This window comes from Coregonus lavaretus (genome assembly GCF_964263955.1).
Source record: "Coregonus lavaretus genome assembly, chromosome: 28".
In the NCBI taxonomy this organism is placed as follows: domain Eukaryota; kingdom Metazoa; phylum Chordata; class Actinopteri; order Salmoniformes; family Salmonidae; genus Coregonus; species Coregonus lavaretus.
The window spans coordinates 21,508,542-21,530,822 of NC_140015.1; the positions used below are offsets into that span (position 1 = coordinate 21,508,542).

Genomic DNA, 22,281 nt, shown 5'->3' on the forward strand with positions numbered 1-22,281 from the left:
CTATTTTCTACATTGGATAATAATAGTGAATACATCAAAACAATGAAAGAACACATATAGAATCATGTAGTAACCAAAAAAGTGTTAAACAAATCAAAATATATTTTATATTTGAGATTCTTCAAATAGCCACCCTTTGCCTTGATGACAGCTTTGCACACTCATTGCATTCTCTCAACCAGCTTCACCTGGAATGCTTTTCCAACAGTCTTGAAGGAGTTCCCACATATGCTGAGCGCTTGTTGGCTGCTTTTCCTTCACTCTGCGGTCCGACTTATCCCAAACCATCTCAATTGGGTTGAGGTCGGGGGATTGTGGAGGCCAGGTCAACTGATGCAGCACTCCATCACTCTCCTTATTGGCCAAATAGCCCTTACACAGCCTGGAGGTGTGTTGGGTCATTGTCCTGTTGAAAAACAAATGATAGTCCCACTAAGCCCAAACCAGATGGGATGGCGTATCGCTGCAGAATGCTGTGGTAGCCATGCTGGTTAAGTGTACCTTGAATTCTAAATAAATCACAGACAGTGTCACCAGCAAAGCACCGCCACACCATAACACCTCCTCCTCCATGCTTTACAGTGGGAACTACACATGCGGAGATCATCCGTTCACCCACACCACGTCTCACAAAGACACGGCGGTTGGAACCAGAAATCTCCAATTTGGACTCCAGACCAAAGGACACATTTCCACCAGTCTAATGTCCATTGCTCGTGTTTCTTGGTCCAAGCAGGTCTCTTTTTCTTATTGGTGTCCTTTAGTAGTGGTTTCTTTGCAGCAATTCAACCATGAAGGCCTGATTCACACAGTCCCCTCTGAACAGTTGATGTTGAGATGTGTCTGTGACTTGAACTCTGTGAAGCATTTATTTGGGCTGCAATTTCTGAGGCTGGTAACTCTAATGAACTTATCCTCTGCAGCAGAGGTAACTCTGGGTCTTCCATTCCTGTGGCGGTCCTCATGAGAGCCAGTTTCATCATAGCGCTTGATGGTTTTTGCAACTGCACTTGAAGAAACTTTCAAAGTTCTTGAAATGTTCCGTATTGACTGACCTTCATGTCTTAAAGTAATGATGGACTATTGTTTCTCTCTGCTTATTTGAGCTGTTCTTGCCATAATATGGACTTGGTCTTTTACCGAATAGGGCTATCTTCTGTATACCCCCCTACCTTGTCACAACACAACTGATTGGCTGAAACGCATTAAGAAGGAAAGAAATTCCACAAATTAACTTTTAAGAATACACACCTGTTAATTGAAATGCATTCCAGGTGACTACCTCATGAAGCTGGTTGAGAGAATGCCAAGAGTGTGCAAAGCTGTCATCAAGGCAAAGGGTGGCTATTTGAAGAATCTCAAATATAAAATATATTTTGATTTGTTTAACACTTTTTTGGTTACTACATGATTCCATATGTGTTATTTCATGGTTTTGATGTCTTCACTATTATTCTACAATGTAAAAAATAGTACAAATAAAGCAAAACCCTTGAATGAGTAGGTGTGTCCAAACTTTTGACTGGTAGTGTATTTCCATTATTATTTCACAAAGTCGGATATATGCCTGCTATGTCCTGGAGTTCATGCCCCCCAGTGTGCCACACGTGCATACATGTGCACCAAGGGACACTGGCTTGCTGCAGAGGGCAAAGAAAGAAGAAAAATATGTAAATGAAACCCCAAATATGTATTAATAGGTGCATTCAGTGAGACAAATTGCAATCACTGATTAAGAAATTAAGTCATCCAACCCAATCCAGTGTTGCCAACTCCGCAGTCAGGAAAGTAGCTATTGGCTGTCCTAAAAGTCGCTAAATGATGCCATCACCTAATTTGCATAATTGGCCATATGCATGTAATTGTGATGGACACTGTAGGAGAGAGGAATAACGTGGGAGAGACAAAAAGTGAGTAAAAAACAGCCTAAATATGTTTAGAACTACAAATGAACTTTCTTCTGTCGATTCTTGTTTTTTTTTATGTTTTACATTTACATCCCTGAATAAAAAATAAAAATGAATTTAAGCCAGGGCGGGATCAGCCAGCGGCGGCTTCCCGCATGCGCGATTCATTTGCAGTCTGGACGCGGAGGGGTGAACATCTCCTGCTCTGATTGCAGATGGGAGGGACTGCTGCGCGAGGACTGGGCCGCCTGTGAGTCTTTTGGGACGGGGTAACAAAGCACCCGCTGCTCGTTGAGAAGAGTAAGAACGATACGTACTTTTACGTCAGAGTCTCCAATAACACCAGAAAAAGTCGCTAGATTTGTCGCTAGTCGCTTTTTAAAAAATGTGTCGCTAGAGGTGTCTGAATACTCGCTAAATATAGCGACAACGTCGCTAAGTTGGCAACACTGCCAATGGCTGAATGTGTAGCCCTCCGGATAAGTGCGCCACTTGAGGTCTGCTCTGGAAAATGCAAAACCCTCTCCCTACTGGTCCAAATTTGGTCACATGGGGGGTATGACGTATTGAAACGTATAAATACATACCTTAAACACAAATTTAGTCTTTCACACACTGAACATATCGAGTGCGGAGAGTGTCTGGCGGTTTGATTTTTTTTGGGGGGGGGATAACTATCTGCCTCAACTCATCATAGCATAATGCTCCAAAACACTACGAACTCAAATGTCGACCAGCCACCATGAATGTAAATTGTAAGTAACCACTGACTGTTAGCCACGTGCAGAAGTAGCTAGTTCGCTAACTGCTAGCCACATGACAAGCTAACTTTCTAACCAAAAGTCTAGGCCTTGCCTGTTTAAAAAACATTGTAGAACCCTGGTGTTTCTGTAGCTCAGGTTAGAACATACGATATCTGATTTTATCACTTAACGGGTTTTAGTGTTGGAGGCATTTTGTTTAGTAATCAGTGTTGTGCAGGTCGCCTGAGGTGGGGAAACGTGGCCACAATGTATCCGTCTGATCTTTGTCTGTACCTTTCAGAGCCATTTGAACGGACTCCCATCTTAACTGATGTGGACTGACGTCAGAAGTCCTATGGCCTGGGTCCACTCAAGAGGTAAAACAATCTCCATAATCACGTTTGACCAGCTTTAAATTGGGCAGTTTGATGATGGTCAGATGGTTTGAACAGCTGTGAAGGATGTACCTAGCTTAATTAACAAGCCTGTGATGAAACAAGTTATCCCTGTCTGAACAAGTGTTGACTTACTGAAACCCCTGAGGCTTGATGGGAGATTCATATTAATTGAATGGGTACGTTTTGGAAGTAATGCTTAGTTTGGATCAGTTGAGTGAGTGAATCATGTATTGTGTGGAATAGTTTCTCAAAGTTAAATGTAGCTATGTTGCATAGCAAGATCATGATCAATTGAAGTCATGCAGTAATGGACTAATATTGATAAAAATGATTCTTATAGTGCTGTGGCCTCGGAGGGTGAAGGGACAGTTGATTGGTAAGTACTTAGCTAGAACATCTATGGTCTCTTGTGACTCAAATATCATTTTTTTTATTTTTATTTTTTTTATTTCACCTTTATTTAACCAGGTAAGCCAGTTGAGAACAGGTTCTCATTTACAACTGCGACCTGGCCAAGATAAAAGCACCCGTAGACTGGACCAGTAGACTGGAGACATTCTTTAGTTTTACTATGCACTATAGACATAATGGTGCCTGTAGTTTCAGTGATGAAATTGCTGCATAGGAAGTGCTGTCTGATGCGATAACTGACGCTGGATAAAGCTGCTCTGACAAATCCACAGCCCTGAATGTCGCCATGCTTTTGGCAATTGTGGTAATGATGGTCATTTCTTTATAGGTCCGCCAACCTGGGTGTGATGCCATGAAAATGTTCCAATGAAGTTACTCCCATGAGAGCAGGTAACCACTACTTTGGACATTAAGTGTTGGTCAGATTGCTGATGAGTAATGGTAGTTAAGCTGTGGAGGGTGTAAGTAACAAGTCTGTGATGAAACATGTTATCCCTGTCAGAAGAACAGTGTTGACCTATTGAAACCCCTGAGACTTGATGGGAGATTCATATTGTGGGATAATGATTAAAGTATTGTCATGATGAACATGTATTAGTATTTCTATTTTTTTATAGTGCCAGAGGGTCAAGGGGACAGTTGATTGGTAAGTGTTCATCTATGTTTTGGGTTTACTTTACACTGGACATAATGGTGCCTGTGGTTTCAGTGATGAAATTGCTGCATAGGAAGTGCCGTCTGATGCGATAACTGACGCTGGATAAAGCTGCTCTGAGAAATCCACAGCCCTGAATGTCGCCATGCTTTTGGCAATTGTAGCATTGAACCAAATTAACATGGTAATTTCTCTACAGGTCTACAAACCTGGATGTGAACCCCTGAAAATACAGCAAGTAACTCCAATGGAATGAGATCCGGTAACTACTACTTTGGACATGAACTGAATTAGTCTTATGGCTGATGGTTTGAGTAATAGAGGTGCAGATGTGAAGAGGGTAACAAGCCTGTGATGAAACACGTTATCCCTGTCTGAACAGCAGTGTTGACTTATTGAAACCCCTGAGGCTTGATGGGAGATCCATATGTACTCCATTTCTGGTTTTATAAGATAACAGTTGACTGCTGGAACTCTTCCTTGGCTTACTAGATGTGTTTCATTTTAGGTCATAGGGTGAAAGAAGTGGTGCCAGGAACAGGACTCAAGAGCTGAAATTCACCAAATGAATGATCAGTGACTGGCTAAAATAAACAAGTTCAATGCAAACATATTAGAAAATGTCAAGTTTAATGGCACGTTAAAGTACTTAAAACCAGGATGTCATGGGGCTCTAAACCCCTGCACAGTTAATCTGTGTGAAAGGCTGAATTGTAAGGTGCTTTCTTGAGTGTGTCCAAGAAGAACTGCTCGTCCTGCAGAAAGTCACGATCCTAAGAGGATAAAGCAAGTACATTTCTACCTACAATAAAGATTTTGAAACTAATCTGCTTGTTCCATCTTTACTAGCACATCAAGGGTAACTTTCAGACCAGAGTGTTTTGTTGTAAAATGCTTTGGCCCTCTGAAAATGACTCACTAACTGTTCACAACTTTAAACTGATTGTAAGCACACTCAATTTGGTTAGTAATGCATCAGTTACCTTCTCTGCTGTGTGCCTGAGCAGGGCCAATCTGGCCTGGAGCTCCGTAGAACCAGGACCGGAGAACAGGGGTGAGGCAATCTGAGGTACTGACAACACTGGGCTGAAGTCTGCTACAGTAAAATGATAACTGCAGTATTAAAATATTGTGAAAGATACTGTTCTGAGTGTTAAAACAAATATTTTTCTTTGCGTTAAGGGCTCAGCCCACCTGTGAATATGGGGGCCATAGATTGAGGAAAAGGAGTGATTGGAAGGCTGTGCTTCAGTCAACTTTACGCTGCTCTCATCTTCATTCTCTCCTGTAGAGGGGGACATTTCAATGAGCCTGGTGCAGGATGGATAGGTTACATATGATTTGTACACTTTGGAGAAGCTATAGGACAGGCTCATTAATGGCTAGAATGGAATAAACGGAACAGCGTCAATGTTACCATTCCAACCATAATGTGCCTGTCCTATAGCTCCTCTGCTGGTACACCTATATCAGATGGCCTTCAGTTCTGAGATTGTCTAGTATGAGTGGCTGGTATACCATCCACTTATTGACCTGATGGAGGTGCTGCTCCTGCTGTCTCAGTCTCTCCATCTGGGAGTGGATGCTCCTCAGCCTGGTCTGGTGCTCCGTCTCCACCTGTCTGGCCTCCTGCGGGACCTTCTCCTCAAACTTCTCTGACGCCAGCTGCAAACCCCGGAGCAAGGCGCCCGGTCACAACATTGTGCTACCTCCACTTTATCGCATCCAACAACCAATTATTTATATACATAATTGACTACCTGCGTGTGTGTCTCAACCCAGTGATACACACCGTAGCTAGCTAATAGTGAGGTGTTGTGGTCCAGACCTTGCTGAAGGCCTCCACCTCCTGGGCGTGTGTCTTCAGCCGCAGGCCTGTACCACTCAGCCTCTCCTTCTCCCTGTCCAGCTCCTCCCTCTCCAGAGCCTCCCTCTCACGCACTACAGCCTCCTCACGCTGCTTCAGCTCCCCAGCACGCAGCTTCAGGTCCACCTGTTCCTGGTGATTACAGAGAAGACGGGGCCTGCTTCAGAGCTCTGCAAATCTCAATTGCTTGAGATCAATAAGTGAGTGAAATCTAATGACGACTGGGTAGAGTGCACTCCATTACCTGAACATGGTAAAACGGGTAGGCCGTCATTGTAAATAAGAATTTGTTCTTAACTGACTTGCCTACTTAAAAAAAAAATAACACTGGCATTTTGCATGGTCCTATCCTGGCCCCTAGTCTGCAGTACCTGTGCCATGCTGATGATGGAGCCCTCTCTGTGGGCATCCCTCTCCAGCGCCCGGCTGGCCCCCGCTCTGCCCGGTCCTGCCTCTGCTTCTCCTGGGCGTGGAACTGTGTCCACTCAGCCGCCAGCGTCCTCCTCTCCTCCGCACAGCGCTGCATTACCTGCTGCTGCTCCTCCAACAGGGCACTCTAGACATGGAGAGAGGGGGAGTAGCGAGGGATAGATGGGGGTCTTCTAATCTAAGTTATACATGTTAAGGAGAGATCTGGCAGACATATTTTACAATTTCTCCCTCAGTGTATCTCTCGGTCTTACCTTTGCCCTCTCCAGCTCCTCTCTCTCCATGTTGATGTGCTGAGTCAGAGAGCATCTCTCCTCGTCCAGGCCTCTCTGAGATGAGTCAGCCTTAGCCTGCTCCGCATTCACCCTCCAGCGCTCCTACAACACACAATCATCATATTCAACATTCTGGGGAAATGGAAGGAAAAGCGAAACGTTTATGCAAGAACAAACCTATCTTTGTGAATAAAATGTTGCAGGGCTCCAGAATGTGACCATTTAGTTGCATTTTGCGACCCTTTGACTTGGTAAATTTTTTATTGGTGGCACTGGTGCGAGCTGCACCTTCTACCTGGTCACCTCAATCAAAACGTTCTATTTTTGGGGCGGATAAAGCCATGAATTTGTTAAACAGTAAAGTGCATTATCCTCATGATTCCTGTAATAAGTGTCAGCACTGCCTGCCTGTTTCGGTGGGGCCGGCTGCTGTACTGAGCGAGCCTCTCACTCACTCTCCCCCTTGTGTGCCCCTCGGGATTGTATAACATTTCAAAATGCAGTTGCGGGGAAAATAACTTTGGAAGCAAGCTAGTTGTCCATATAAAAATGGAGGAGGGTCTCCACTTTCTGTAGGTATAATTCTTAATGATTATTGAGCTGTGCGAAATTGCACAGCTCAATAAGTGTGTGCGAAATTGCGCATCGGCCATCGCTAGTGCACTAGGCCTCATTGCAATTTTTTTTTTAGGACATTACATTTACTAGCGATCTAGCTAATGTGTTGAGTTTCCACTTCCTCAGGTGGTGAATTAGCACCAATTGAATTAGGCCTATATCATATTTCGCACAAAGATGAAGACAAATTCATCTCTATTGAACAAAACACGCAGACATTTCTGGAGATCGAGAGTAAAATCAAACAAAAATAGTGTACTTGTGGACTAGGTTGCATGAAAATATATTGCTTGGACATGTTAGATGTAACAACTTATTTATTGAACAAATCTCAGTAGTCTATTACACTTAAAGCATTGTGAATTATTTTATAAGATGACTCAAATGACCTCTGTGACACCGCCAATTTTTTTTTGGGGGGTGCCACCAACAGAAAACATTAGTGGCAGCAGTGCCACCAGGGGAACATGTAAGTCTGGAGCCCTGTGTTGACACAAGACCTCCATTGAAGTCACTCAAGGCAAGTTTTCCATTACGATCCCATTCATTTTGTTCCAGAGTGACATGGCATAATTTTTATTTGACCTTTATTTATACAGGTAAGTCAACTAAGAAAAATCGTATTTACAATGACGACCTGTCATAAAAGCACAGTCAAAGCCTCTTAGTAACTCCTGACCTTCTCTAGTTGCCTCTGCTGCTCAGCCAGCTGGGTGTCCATCTTGGCGATGACTTCTTTGAGCCTTGTTCTCTCCTCTGCCATGTCCCTCTGCTGCTGGCCCAGACGGTCCTGCATCACTGAGACAAGTAGACAAGCTGACTTTCACATAACATCAGGACATTCTCACTGACTGAATGGAAAATAAATAGAAACTACTTTATTATGAAAATCATTGTTTTCTTTTCATAAAACTGAGTAGTGGTATGATACCTCAGAGCTGTTGGTCTCTCTGCCGTGCCCCCTGCTCCAGCCCCTGGGCTGTGTTGTTATGGGTGCTCTCCACACGAGACGAAAGGTCCCCCAGCCTGTGGGAGAAATGCTCCATCTGCTCAATCACCACTGTCAGGGACCTACAACACCAATACACAGAATGAGAGGCTATATGATGTCAACTTATAGTTAAGTTCCGAGTTTGGTTACATGTAGCATGTCATCTGTATAATTCTTATGCAAAGGTTGGAGATTTAGCAGAGTATGGTTAAAAATGAGTATTGCGTAGAAACGCATGTGTGACCTGGTTTGTGATGTGGCACTGGTCACAGCATCAATCTCCTCATCCTTCAATCTCTTCAGCCTCTGGACCTGATCCTCATGGTCTTTCTTCATCTCCAAAATAGACTTCCTAGAGGAAGGAAACAGTGACAAAGCAAGGAAAAATTAAGGAACATTATGGAAATATAAAGATAACATAAATGTTGTTATCCACAAGCAGTGAAAATAGCTGGGCTTTAGGGAGAAAATACAGGAATGGCCACAATCTCATGTTCTCTAATGTGGTATCTTGTAGCCCCCTACCTCTGTAGGTCCCTGAGTCTCTCCACCTCTCGGTCTCTGTCCTGCTGGGTTTGGGCCAGTCTGCGCTGGTGCTGTGCCTGCAGCTCTGTACGCTCCTGTTCAGCTATACGCGTGACGGTGGCCAGGCGCTCCGCTAGGTCCTCGCATTCCTGTCGTGCCCGTGCTTCTCGCTGTGCCGCAAAATCCTCAAGCAGCTTCACACGAGCCCTGGTGGATGCAACACACTCTTGGGTAAAGAGGTAGTGATTCAGTCTGTGTGGTGGTGGCAGGACCTCTATAGGTCTCAGAGCTCCTGTCATACCTGTGTGTTCTCCATGAGCTCAGTGTCCTGCTTGTGTCTCTGCTGAACACTCTCCAGCAACATCTGGTTCTGGTTTAGCTCCAGCTGTAGAGATCTCACCTAGAAGAGAAGATGCAGTAGTCAGAGCTGAATGTTGTTTATGAAAGTGGCAGAAAGAGGAAGAGCACTGTCAAAAAGACAGCTGATAAATACCTGTCCCTCCAGTTTGATGATGCGTGCCTGTAAAGCTAGATCTCCATTCTGCTTCTCAGTCGCTCTTCTGTCTTTGCAGCCCAACTACATCCACAGCTCCCCCTAACCCCAGCAGCTGGGACTGCACCAACTACGGACAGAGACGGATACCAAAGTCAAGTTACCCAAGACTCACAAAAGAGAACATCTGATAAAACCTGGAGGTATCTGTGTTCACATTAGTAAAACTAATGAAATGCGAAGTGTTTCCATCAAATGAAAAAGTAATTGTGATTAGAGATTTGTTTTACCTGCTGCTGTTGTAGTAAAAGTTGTTGCAAACTGTCAGCTGAAAGAGACACCTGTTTAAAAGAAGAAGAGTTAAACAATTAAAAAGGTGACTTCTGGTTTCCAAACATAAATCATCCATAATGACATTAGGGTATATAAACGAAAAATAGAAAGGCCTCTACATACCTGTGGTTGGACAGCAGGTGCAGTGTTCTGCATCTGGCTTTGCTGTGGCACTGGGAAACCAAGAACATTATGTGTCAATCTGGACAATCTGCCCATCGTCAATTGCAGTGATTCATAAGAAACTATCAGAAATACTAATACAGTTAGAAAATTATTCAAAATGACTACAATGTCCACAAGCTATCCCTATGTTTCCCTAAGAGTACCTACACCGCATAGAGCCAGGCATCACAGCATAGGGCATGGGGCCAGACATAGACTGCCATTGCTGCACAGGGTAGTTAGGGGGCAGCTCTGCTGGACTTGGCCATCCTGGCCCCCTGTGATCCTGCAGGGCTGGTGGGTGGTATTGCTGGGGCAGGGGGAAGCTAATGCTAGCAGTAGCAGAGGTTGGCAGGGGAGAGGGGTCTGGGGTCTGGTCAGGAGAGAAGCCTTCTCTAGCAGACACAGCTGTGGATGGAAAGGGGGAGACTGGTTGAGAGGAAGGGAAAGGCTGAGGTTTGGTGGGTGGATGTTGGATGACTATTGTGGGTGATTGTGGAGGAGATGAGTGGACTGCTCGACTGGTATCTGTGGGGAGGGGAGAGCTGATGCGTGCCTTTGACAGGACTGTGGGTTGTGGATGTGAGACACGCTCAGTACGGGTCTCAGGTGTTGGTGAGTGAGTGGTGTGGTCTATGTGTGAATTCTGCCTGATAGGCTCAGTTTCTTCAGCAGTGGAATGAGCTGGTCGGGGCATGACTCTTTGCCCTTATTGGCTCAGCTGGGTCACCGGTGAATATATGATTGGTTTCCTGTGTCAGCTCAGGAGGGTCAGTTGGGATAGGGGTAGACATTCTAGTAGGCTCTGGGTCAGCCAAATGACTAGAAAGGGACTTGGCTTGGAAAAACAAAACATGGTTGTTATAAAAGATGCCTCCTCTGAGTTAGAAGTTGAATAGCACAACGTAGAGGGAAAGGGACATGGTTAGTTGGGTCCTCTAAGATAGGAGTGAGTGTAACATACCAGGCCTGGACTGGTCCTCTCTCAATGGGGTAGAATGAGCAGTAGGGCTGGGCTCCCTGGGCAGAGGATAATCTCTTGAGAAGGAATACAATCCTGACCTCAATGTCCAAAAGCACCACAACTCATATGGCTCACTGGGGCAATATTATACATTTTTTTTTTTTTTTTTTTTCACCTTTATTTAACCAGGTAAACCAGTTGAGAACAAGTTCTCATTTACAACTGCGACCTGGCCAAGATAAAGCAAAGCAGTGCGATAAAAACAACAACACAGAGTTACATATGGGGTAAAACAAAACTAAGTCAAAAATACAACAGAAATACATATAATATACAGTGTGCAAATTTAGCAAGTTATGGAGGTAAGGCAATAAAATAGGCTATAGTGCAAAATAATAACAATTTAGTATTAACACTGGAATGATGTGCAAGAGATGATGTGCAAATACTGGGGTACAAATGAGCAAAATAAATAACAATATAGGGATGAGGTAGTTGGGCGGGCTAATTTCAGATGGGCTGTGTACAGGTGCAGTGATCGGTAAGGTGCTCTGACAACTGATGCTTAAAGTTAGTGAGGGAGATAAGTGTCTCCAGCTTCAGAGATTTTTGCAATTTGTTCCAGTCATTGGCAGCAGAGAACTGGAAGGAATTGCGGCCAAAGGAGGTGTTGGCTTTGGGGATGACCAGTGAGATATACCCGCTGGAGCGCAGACTACGGGTGGGTGTTGCTATGGTGACCAATGAGCTAAGATAAGGCGGGGATTTGCCTAGCAGTGATTTATAGATGGCCTGGAGCCAGTGGGTTTGGCGACGAATATGTAGTGAGGACCAGCCAACAAGAGCGTACAGGTCACAGTGGTGGGTATTATATGGGGCTTTGGAGACAAAACGGATGGCACTGTGATAGACAACATCCAATTTGCTGAGTAGAGTGTTGGAGGCTATTTTGTAAATGACATCGCCGAAGTCAAGGATCGGTAGGATAGTCAGTTTTACGAGGGCATGTTTGGCAGCATGAGTGAAGGAGGCTTTGTTGCGAAATAGGAAACCGATTCTAGATTTAACTTTGGATTGGAGATTCTTAATGTGAGTCTGGAAGGAGAGTTTACAGTCTAACCAGACACCTAGATATTTGTAGTTGTCCACATACTCTAGGTCAGACCCGTCTAGAGTAGTGATTCTAGTCGGGTGGGCGGGTGCAAGCAGCGTTCGGTTGAAGAGCATGCATTTAGTTTTACTAGTGTTTAAGAGCAGTTGGAGGCTACTGAAGGAGTGTTGTATGGAATTGTTAACACAGTGTCCAATGAAGGGCCAGATGTATACAAAATGGTGTCGTCTGCGTAGAGGTGGATCTGAGAGTCACCAGCAGCAAGAGCGACGTCATTGATATACACAGAGAAAAGAGTTGGCCCAAGAATTGAACCCTGTGGCACCCCCATAGAGACTGCCATAGGTCCAGACAACAGGCCCTCCGATTTGACACATTGAACTCTATCTGAGAAGTAGTTGGTGAACCAGGCGAGGCAGTCATTTGAGAAACCAAGGCTATTTAGTCTGCCAATAAGAATGCGGTGGTTGACAGAGTCGAAAGCCTTGGCCAGGTCAATGAAAACGGCTGCACAGTACTGTCTATTATCGATCGCGGTTATAATATCGTTTAGGACCTTGAGCGTGGCTGAAGTGCACCCATGACCAGCTCGGAAACCGGATTGCATAGCGGAGAAGGTACGGTGGGATTCGAAATGGTCGGTGATCTGTTTGTTGACTTGGCTTTCAAAAACTTTTGAAAGGCAGGGCAGGATGGATATGGGTCTGTAACAGTTTGGATCTAGAGTGTCACCCCCTTTGAAGAGGGGGATGACCGCGGCAGCTTTCCAATCTCTGGGGATCTCAGACGTTACGAAAGAGAGGTTGAACAGGCTAGTAATAGGGGTTGCGACAATTTCGGCGGCTAGTTTTAGAAAGAAAGGGTCCAGATTGTCTAGCCCAGATGATTTGTAGGGGTCCAGATTTTGCAGCTCTTTTAGAACATTAGCTGTCTGGATTTGTGTGAAGGAGAAGCGGGGGGGGGCATGGGCAAGTTGCAGCGGAGGGTGCAGAGCTGGTGGCCGGGGTAGTGGTAGCCAGGTGGAAAGCATGGCCAGCCGTAGCAAAATGCTTGTTGAAATTCTCGATTATTGTAGATTTATCGGTGGTGATAGTGTTTCCTAGCCTCAGTGCAGTGGGCAGCTGGGAGGAAGTGCTCTTATTTACTTACATCACAGCTATTTAGATGAAGGTTGATCATACCCTGGTTCCGTGTTGGGGGTAGATGCATCTTTCCTCCTGGAAGCTGGTAAAGAACCACATTTACTGAGGAAGTAACAGACAATCAATGTCAACATACTGAGATGTAAGCAGTCGCTTCTAATGTAGGTGTTTCTTTAGAACTGTGTTGGTATGACCCTGCCTGCCCTGTAGAGTACACTAGTCCTAGCCTTACCTGAGAAACAACTCCAGATCCACCTCATCTCCAAGCCCCAGAAAGTCTTCCTGGGTTGTTCTCTTTTCCTCTGACCGTGTGGATGATTGAGTCTTCTTCCTGCGCAATGCCCCTGATAGCCAATCATCTTCATCCTTTTGGCTGGCAGAGACCTCTGCAATGGGTCCTACTGGCTTGGGGGGTTTGGAAGAGGTGTTTGGGGTCTCTGTCGATGGCTGTGGAATGCGGTTGCCAGATGAGGAGGGTTTACTTCCCACTGACAAAGAGGAGGGGGTCTTCAAGGGTTCTGGTACAGGCGGTGGCTTTTCCTTCTCTTCCTCCTCCTCCTCCTCCTCATCATCCTGCGAGAGCCCCAGCCAGTCTGCAGCAGGCCGGGGAAAGGTAGTGGTGGGGGTGATGGGTTTGGGTTTCTTCTCAGGAGAAGAGGCACTGATGTCCTCAGTGGAGAATCTGAAAACGAGTGGCTAATCTTAGATGGCGGCCATTTCCTTTGTCATACACTCTGGTCCAGTAGCCTACATAGATAAGCTTCAGGAACTCAGATTATCTCCAAATATGATGGACTTTTTTTATTGATCCAGGCTTTGACCAAACCAAACTATGAGGAGGGCTCCTGCTGAGCTCTGACTTACCTGACCGACTGTCTGCGTGAGTGACGTCCCTCAGGTGTAGTGACCAGTGTGGGCTGATAGGAACCAAACGTCAGGTCTTCTTCTAGGAAGGGGTCTGACAAAGGGAAACATAAACTCTTCTGTCCTTTCTTCTGTTTAGCCTGTATACCACATCACACTTTAAGTATTGGGTGTTAGCTACCTTTAGTAGTGCGGGTCTTCTGATGTTGTTGCTGCTGCTGCTGCTTTTCCTGCTGCTGCGGAGGGTCCTTCCTCTCCCCTGTTGGAGGGCGCTCCAGAAGGCGAGGGGACGTCCCGCGCCCCAGAATCTCATCTAGCCTGGTGCGGGCTCTCTGAGGGAGCTCACCGCTGGTAGACAGTCAGGGCAGAGGAACAGGGAGGGTGCATTTCAAATGAACTTTTTGTTGGGTTTATCATAGTCCATAGGTTTTGTGATAGCCATGGTTGGAACTTGTGATGTTGACTGAGGCATTTGAGACCTTACCTCTCTTTCTTTGGTACAAGCACTGTCTCCGTCTTCTTAGGGCTCTGTTTGGGACTCTCTCCAAACCCCAATGCATCCATTAGGTCATCCTCGTCATCATCAAACGTAAGGTCATCCCGCTTCTTTGGAACTGGAGCTGGTGAGGCTACAAGAGAAATGTATGCATTTGATACATTCTGGCTCTCTCTTCTTTTGGGTATGTTACAATGTATAAATACACAAATAAAAGACACAAAAACGATCACCAACCTGTTTCTTTTTTCTTTATGATAGGGGAGTCTGGGGCCTTTTTGGTGATTTTTGGCTCCTTTTTGTCTTCTATGGGTAGATCATCTAACAGGTCAGCCAAAGGGTCATCAAAGTATGTAGACAACAGACATGATATCAGAGCTGGGGATACTGTTTTGATATTGATATGCTCTATGGTCTGTTAAGATCTCTACTTAAATAGTAACAGATTTTCTCTACACTTAGGGCCACTCTAATGGATTTTACAGTTGACCTGATTTTTTGGTGTATACACAGGTCCAACTGTAACATCCATCTTAGCTTTGGTACCTTTTGTGTCAGTTGTTGGGGCAAGAACATCATCATCATCTGAAGCAATGCAGCAATAGGGAGAAATAATGTACAATTATGTATATTTCTATTGTATTAATACTAATTTGGTGGCCCGGGTCATTGATAACCCATGGTGTAGCCAGACTAGCCAAAGAGACCAGATAGGACAGTCAGCTCACCAGTGAAGCTGAACTTCTTGTAGCCACGTGCTGTGGATGCAGGAGCAGAACTGGGCTTCTTCTCCTCAATGGCTGGCTCATCTGAGATTCCCCCTCCTTTTAACATGTTTCCTGATTTAGGAGGATCTTTCGTAGGTCCTCCAATGCCGGAGCATTTACTCTGAGATGGGGCTGAACTGGGCTTTTTCTTTGATCCAAAGAGATCAGCGTCCATATCATCTATGTCCTTTGTAAGGATAGAACAGACACAGCTGGGTTATGAATGTTCACACATAAAGCCTGGAGTCTTACTCCCTGGGGATTTGTAATTAGAACAAGGCCTCATTACCTTCATACTCTCCAGTAAGGCTGTGGGATCAGCCTCAGAAACATCAGAGCCCTGGATTGGAAGTGAAGATAAAATATGTATATGAAGGAAAGCATAGTCAACTGCCTCCCTGCAATCCTTAATGTATGACCTGCCAACTCACCTCATCATTTTCAACTTCCTCAGCCAGTTTGCTGAAGAAGTCGTCGTCGCCCAATAGTGAGCTGGAGAACCGAAACGCATAGAATTAGCAAGCTGACTGTGACAGTATCCTCTGTCTAAATGGTCAAGAAAGAAAGTCAAAGAAAGAGTTGAGACTACTCTCTGTTCTGGCAGTACATTTTTTCAGTCCCAGTTAACTCACCGTTTTCCACTTCGTGATGGTAGAGGAGGTCCTAGTCTGCCAGCTTCACGGGCCGGAGCTTTGGCCTTCACTGGGAAATCTGTACAAACAAACTGGAAAACTTTACCATCACTACACAGTGTGTATTTACAGTATATTATACTAATGAATTGTCCGTTTGAATGGTCATAAATCTGTTGTAGGGATGTAATCACATACCATCATCTCCCAACAGGTCTCCTAACATATCATCAATTGAACCTGTAGTTCAAAAACATCATATTGAATGAATCTGTGAGCTTGTCTCCATTCAAGTTGTATTGTGCATGATTTCAATTGGTAAAGAAAAACATCAGAGGGACTTACTCTTCTGTCCTTTCTTCTGTTTAGCCTGTATCGATTAGGAACACATAGGTTAGGGTTTTAAAACTAATTTCACTGCAGTCAATGGGGGTGACTGGCACTTGAATAGGTGTAAACTGTAAGCTTTAGCTAGAAGCTATATTGTTGTGAAGAATTAGCTAGCTCTCAACAACCTACATTGAGCACTATTACATCTTAAGAGGGTTGATCTTGCAGAATGACCAATGATTTATTAGGAGACTTGTGATAAATGACTCTTATCTTGATTTAGATAGTGTACGATACTTACCATGATGTTTCTCTGACTGCAGCAGCGTTAAATCTGAGCAAATCCAATTAGCTAACGTTAGTTAGCTATCTAAAGTAAAGCGTCACCGTGACCATTGGTAACCACAGCGAAGGGAAATCCCAACACCTCTGCAGATTTGCTTTGGCTAGACGACTAGGAGCTACTGTAGCTATTCTTTCACAAACTTTAGCTAGCATATTTGGTCATTAGCTACTTTTTAAGCGTTTAGAAACAACGGACAAATAATGCTAGCTAGTGTGGACTAGCTAGCTAGAAAGTCGAAACGTACTCCCTCTGATTGACCCGGTTGAATGACTGAATACTAATTTACACATTTACAGTAACTCTAACCATCCCTCAATTTAAGTTAACACAATACCAATCCATATGCTTTCATATCAGTGTGTTTACCCGCAGGTTCCTCTGTTGTAGCATTTTCAACGTACACTTTCTGTTTACTGATACCAGTCGTATTGAATTATTGGTAGCTAAACATTCTGTTTGGTTACCACCAGGTGGCGTTACAGGTTGTAACTTTTCAAGATATTAGTTATTATTGTACAGAATAGCAGAATATAGAATAACAAATATTGTCTTTATCTAGCTAAATATTTCATTACAGGTCAGTATTGGTGTACATAACCGAAGTAACTGATTATATAACAACATTGTTAATAGGTCTACAGTATGAAAAAAAAATATGTATGCACTCACTAACTGTAACTCGCTCTGGATAAGAGCGTCTGCTAAATGACTAAAATGTAATGTAAATGTACATAGCTAATCATTCAGTCAGTGGTGGTGATGGACTGTATCAATTATACCCAACAAAATCTCAGTGGCACGGGAACAGCTGCATTAATGGAAAACTCCACCCAAAAACGATATTTTGCTATTTGTTTCCTTAGTCAATTGTTGATATAGTCCCAAAATGTTTTGCATGTCAGCAATCAAGTTTTCAAGATATATAACTTTCAAAATGCAGAAATACAGCCGGTATTTTATATTATTTTATAGTAAGAAGAATACAATTGAATATAGCTGAATAAAATATAAATATATTTTTCCCAAATGATTTCAGAGGGCACATGCGGCTATTCTGCATTGAGCGCGTTAACAAAGTGATAATTTGAAACAGGTCCTCCTATATGCTTCATTTAGAGTTATTTATGCACTTTAGTTGTAATACAAACCTTAAGCTATATGTTTTGATTTCTAATACATTCTAAGGCTGCATGATGCTACTCCAATATTCAGAACAGGTCGATTTGTCAACCCCCCCCAATAATTCCTTTACATTTTTTTAGATAGCATATGAACATGTCATAAGCAATGGCAAAATGTGTAGAATTGCAGGAAATTAGCTTTTAAGGTTGACTTTGGGCACAAAAAACTGTCTAACTCCTCCTCTTTCTGAATTTTCAAATAGAAATGTATAATTTCAAACAATAAAATGTAATTAAGTATGTTAAAAAGCAGCTTTTCCATCATGCTTTTGGTGGTTCATCGATTTGTCATTCTGGTCATGCGCTCCGCGACCGACGTAGCTTGTTCATTAGCCACTTGTAGCTAGTCTGTAATTCCTCCAGTATGTGTTGAGGTCATTTCACAGGATTTGTTTTTGGACGGAAGCTGTAGAGATTGGTAAGAAATGGCACTTCTGTAGCTAAATATCTCATTCATATTTTGTTTTTTTTAAGCATGAAATGACCTGGTATGATGGTGCAATGATCAGTTATACAGTTTAAAGCCGTTATTTTTGCGGTTTTGCCAAAAGTCTAACTTTAAAGTAACTGTCCAGTGTTTCCAGATTTCTATGAAATATGACCTATAATTAATTACAATATGAGTGAAATAGTTTTCCTGTAATTATGTATGTTAAAAAGCAGCTTTTCTGTGTTGGATTGGTGTGGGTGTACCCCCAACAACAGAATGGTGTGGGCCTATATGGTCATAAAAAATATTCATGCGAGTAGACCGCTGATTGGCCAGTTTATCCTCCTCAGGAGGATGACATCATCCTCTATGAGGAAATAGCAAAGATTTTTTAAACGTCTGTTTGAGATACAAGTTTGAGGTGGGTGTTTTTTCTCAAATTCATGCTTTGGCCACCAATACGAGTATAGGATGAGTCAACAACCTTATTTGGGTATGAGCTAACAGAATATGAACTTTTAAAAGTGAGATTTTCATGGGACTGTTGCTTTAAAACTGCAACATTTTCTCTCAGCCTTATAGCAAAATGTGAAGAGTAGTAGAAAATGACCTTCAAAAAACTGCAAAATGCTCTCTCATCCTCATGGCATAATGTGAAGAATAGCATGAGGTGAGCTATAAAACAGCACATTTTTCTCTCTCCCCCATGGCAAAATGTGAAGAATTGCAGGAAATTAGCTATAAATGTGTAGAATAGCATTATAAAACTGCAGATTTTTCTCTCTGCCCCATGGCAAGCGTGTTGAAATGCAGGACGTTAGCTGTTGTCCTAAAACAAATCAGTTCGCTCCCCCCCAATGTTTTCACACGAGATTGTGCAATGACTGGGTTTATAAGAATACATTTTTACATTTACGTCATTTAGCAGACGCTCTTATCCAGAGCAACTTACAAATTGGTCCATTCACCTTATAGCCAGTGGGATAACCACTAACAATATGTTGTTGTTTTTTTGGGTGGGGTAAGGGGGGGTAGAAGGATTACTTTATCCTATCCCAGGTATTCCTTAAAGAGGTGGAGTTTCAAGTGTCTCCGGAAGGTGGTGAGTGACTCCGCTGTCCTGGCGTCGTGAGGGAGATTGTTCCACCATTGGGGTGCCAGAGCAGCGAACAGTTTTGACTGGGCTGAGCGGGAACTGTGCTTCCGCAGAGGTAGGGGGGCCAGCAGGCCAGAGGTGGATGAATGCAATGCCCTCGTTTGGGTGTAGGGACTGATGAGAGCCTGAAGCTACGGAGGTGCCGTTCCCCTCACAGCTCCATAGGCAAGCACCATGGTCTTGTAGCAGATGCGAGCTTCAACTGGAAGCCAGCGGAGTGTGCGGAGGAGCGGGGTGATGTGAGAGAACTTGGGAAGGTTGAACACCAGACGGGCTGCGGCATTCTGGATGAGTTGTAGGGGTTTAATGGAACAGGCAGGGAGCGCAGCCAACAGCGAGTTGCAGTAATCCAGACAGGAGATGACAAGTGCCTGGATTAAGACCTGTGCCGCTTCCTGTGTAAGGCAGGGTCGTACTCTCCGAATGTTGTAGAGCATGAACCTACAGGATCGGGTCACCGCCTTGATGTTAGCGGAGAACGACAGGGTGTTGTCCAGGGTCACACCAAGGCTCTTCGCACTCTGGTAGGAGGACACAACGGAGTTGTCAACCGTGATGGCGAGATCATGGAATGGGCAGTCCTTCCCCGGGAGGAAGAGCAGCTCCGTCTTGCCGAGGTTCAGCTTGAGGTGGTGATCCGTCATCCACACTGATATGTCTGCCAGACATGCAGAGATGCGATTCGCCACCTGGTTATCAGAAGGGGGAAAGGAGAAGATTATTTATTATTTTATTAGTTGTGTATCGTCTGCGTAGCAATGATAGGAGAGGCCATGTGAGGATATGACAGAGCCAAGTGACTTGGTGTATAGCGAGAATAGGAGAGGGCCTAGAACTGAGCCCTGGGGGACACCAGTGGTGAGAGCACGTGGTGCGGAGACAGATTCTCGCCACGCCACTTGGTAGGAGCGACCGGTCAGGTAGGACGCAATCCAAGAGTGAGCCGCACCGGAGATGCCCAACTCGGAGAGGGTGGAGAGGAGGATCTGATGGTTCACAGTATCAAAGGCAGCAGACAGGTCTAGAAGGACAAGAGCAGAGGAGAGAGAGTTAGCTTTAGCAGTGCGGAGAGCCTCTGTGACACAGAGAAGAGCAGTCTCAGTTGAATGACCAGTCTTGAAACCTGACTGGTTTGGATCAAGAAGGTAATTCTGAGAGAGATAGCAAGAGAGTTGGCTAAAGACGGCACGCTCAAGAGTTTTGGAGAGAAAAGAAAGAAGTGATACTGGTCTGTAGTTGTTGACATCGGAGGGATCGAGTGTAGGTTTTTTGAGAAGGGGTGCAACTCTCGCTCTCTTGAAGACGGAAGGGACATAGCCAGCGGTCAAGGATGAGTTGATGAGCGAGGTGAGGTAAGGGAGAAGGTCACCGGAGATGGTCTGGAGAAGAGAGGAGGGGATAGGGTCAAGCAGGCAGGTTGTTGGGCAGCCAGCCGTCACAAGTCGCAAGATTTCATCTGGAGAGAGAGGGGAGAAAGAAGTCAAAGCATAGGGTAGGGCAGTGTGAGCAGGACCAGCAGTGTCATTTGACTTAACAAACGAGGATCGGATGTCGTCAACCTTCTTTTCAAAATGGTTGACGAAGTCATCCACAGAGAGGGAGGGGGGGGGGGGAGGATTCAGCAGGGAGGAGAAGGTGGCAAAGAGCTTCCTAGGGTTAGAGGCAGATGTTTGGAATTTAGAGTGGTAGAAAGTGGCTTCAGCAGCAGAAACAGAGGAAGATAATGTAGAGAGGAGGGAGTGAACAGATGCCAGGTCCGCAGGGAGTCTAGTTTTCCTCCATTTCCGCTCGGCTGCCCGGAGCCTTGTTCGGTGAGCTCGCAATGAGTCATCAAGCCACGGAGCAGGAGGGGAGGACCGAGCCGGCCGGGAGGATAGGGGACATAGAGAGTCAAAGGATGCAGAAAGGGAGGAGAGGAGCGTTGAGGAGGCAGAATCAGGAGTTTGGAGGGAAAAGGATTGAGCAGAGGGAAGAGATGATAGGATGGAAGAGGAGAGAGTAGCGGGAGAGAGAGAGCGAAGGTTGCGACGGCGCATTACCATCTGAGTAGGGGCAGAGTGAGTAGTGTTGGAGGAGAGCGAGAGAGAAAAGGATACAAAGTAGTGGTCGGAGACATGGAGGGGAGTTGCAGTGAGATTAGAAGAAGAACAGCATCTAGTAAAGATGAGGTCAAGCGTATTGCCTGCCTTGTGAGTAGGGGGGGACGGTGAGAGAGTGATGTCAAAAGAGGAGAGGAGTGGAAAGAAGGAGGCAGAGAGAAATGAGTCAAAGGTAGATGTAGGGAGGTTAAAGTCACCCAGGACTGTGAGGGGTGAGCCATCCTCAGGAAAGGAACTTATCAAGGCGTCAAGCTCATTGATGAATTCTCCAAGGGAACCTGGAGGGCGATAAATGACAAGGATGTTAAGCTTGAATGGGCTAGTGACTGTGACAGCATGGAATTCAAATGAGGAGATAGACAGATGGGTCAGGGGAAAAAGAGAGAATGTCCACTTGGGAGCGATGAGGATTCCTGTGCCACCACCCCGCTGACCAGATGCTCTCGGGGTATGCGAGAACACATGGTCAGACGAGGAGAGAGCAGTAGGAGTAGCAGTGTTTTCAGTGGTAATCCATGTTTCCGTCAGCGCCAAGAAGTCGAGGGACTGGAGGGTAGCATAGGCTGAGATGAACTCTGCCTTGTTGGCCGCAGAACGGCAGTTCCAGAGGCTGCCGGAGACCTGGAACTCCACGTGGGTCGTGCGTGCAGGAACCACCAGGTTAGAGAGGCAGCAGCCACGTGGTGTGATGCGTTTGTATAGCCTGTGCGGAGAGGAGAGAACAGGGATAGACAGAGGCATAGTTGACAGGCTACAGAAAATGGCTACAATAATGCAAAGGAGATCGGAATGAAATGAACTAAACATGTTTCACTAAGCTCTGTAGGCTATGGGCTCTCCAACCCTGTTCATGGGGTCCTAGGCCTATAGGCTACGCTTAGAGTTATTTGGCCACTTTAGTTGTGATACTAACCTTATCAAACATATAGGCCTATGGGCTAGGATACAGGATG

At 44.8% G+C, this 22,281-nt stretch overlaps 1 long non-coding RNA gene and 1 pseudogene across 2 annotated transcripts; one reads left to right on the plus strand and one right to left on the minus strand.

Annotated features, from left to right (window-relative positions):
- Positions 1-2,511: 2,511 nt before the first annotated feature.
- LOC311104040 lies at positions 2,512-4,940 on the plus strand. The gene is made up of 7 exons (XR_014610131.1): positions 2,512-2,662; positions 2,952-3,027; positions 3,389-3,424; positions 3,788-3,849; positions 4,077-4,105; positions 4,314-4,376; positions 4,623-4,940. It is a non-coding gene; the product is annotated as an uncharacterized lncRNA (long non-coding RNA).
- LOC311104026 (fas-binding factor 1 homolog) lies at positions 4,804-16,596 on the minus strand (annotated as a pseudogene). The gene is made up of 30 exons (XR_014615802.1): positions 16,418-16,596; positions 16,132-16,156; positions 15,985-16,026; positions 15,787-15,865; positions 15,586-15,646; positions 15,444-15,494; positions 15,116-15,341; positions 14,625-14,708; positions 14,376-14,520; positions 14,073-14,239; positions 13,892-13,985; positions 13,260-13,709; positions 13,067-13,129; positions 10,775-10,830; positions 9,979-10,218; positions 9,769-9,818; positions 9,603-9,653; positions 9,313-9,442; positions 9,121-9,219; positions 8,820-9,026; positions 8,539-8,646; positions 8,235-8,374; positions 7,983-8,101; positions 6,665-6,787; positions 6,353-6,537; positions 5,943-6,113; positions 5,648-5,779; positions 5,309-5,399; positions 5,098-5,207; positions 4,804-4,887 (listed from the first exon to the last, which is right to left on the minus strand). The product of XR_014615802.1 is annotated as a fas-binding factor 1 homolog (transcript).
- Between the last annotated feature and the right edge of the window lie 5,685 nt (positions 16,597-22,281).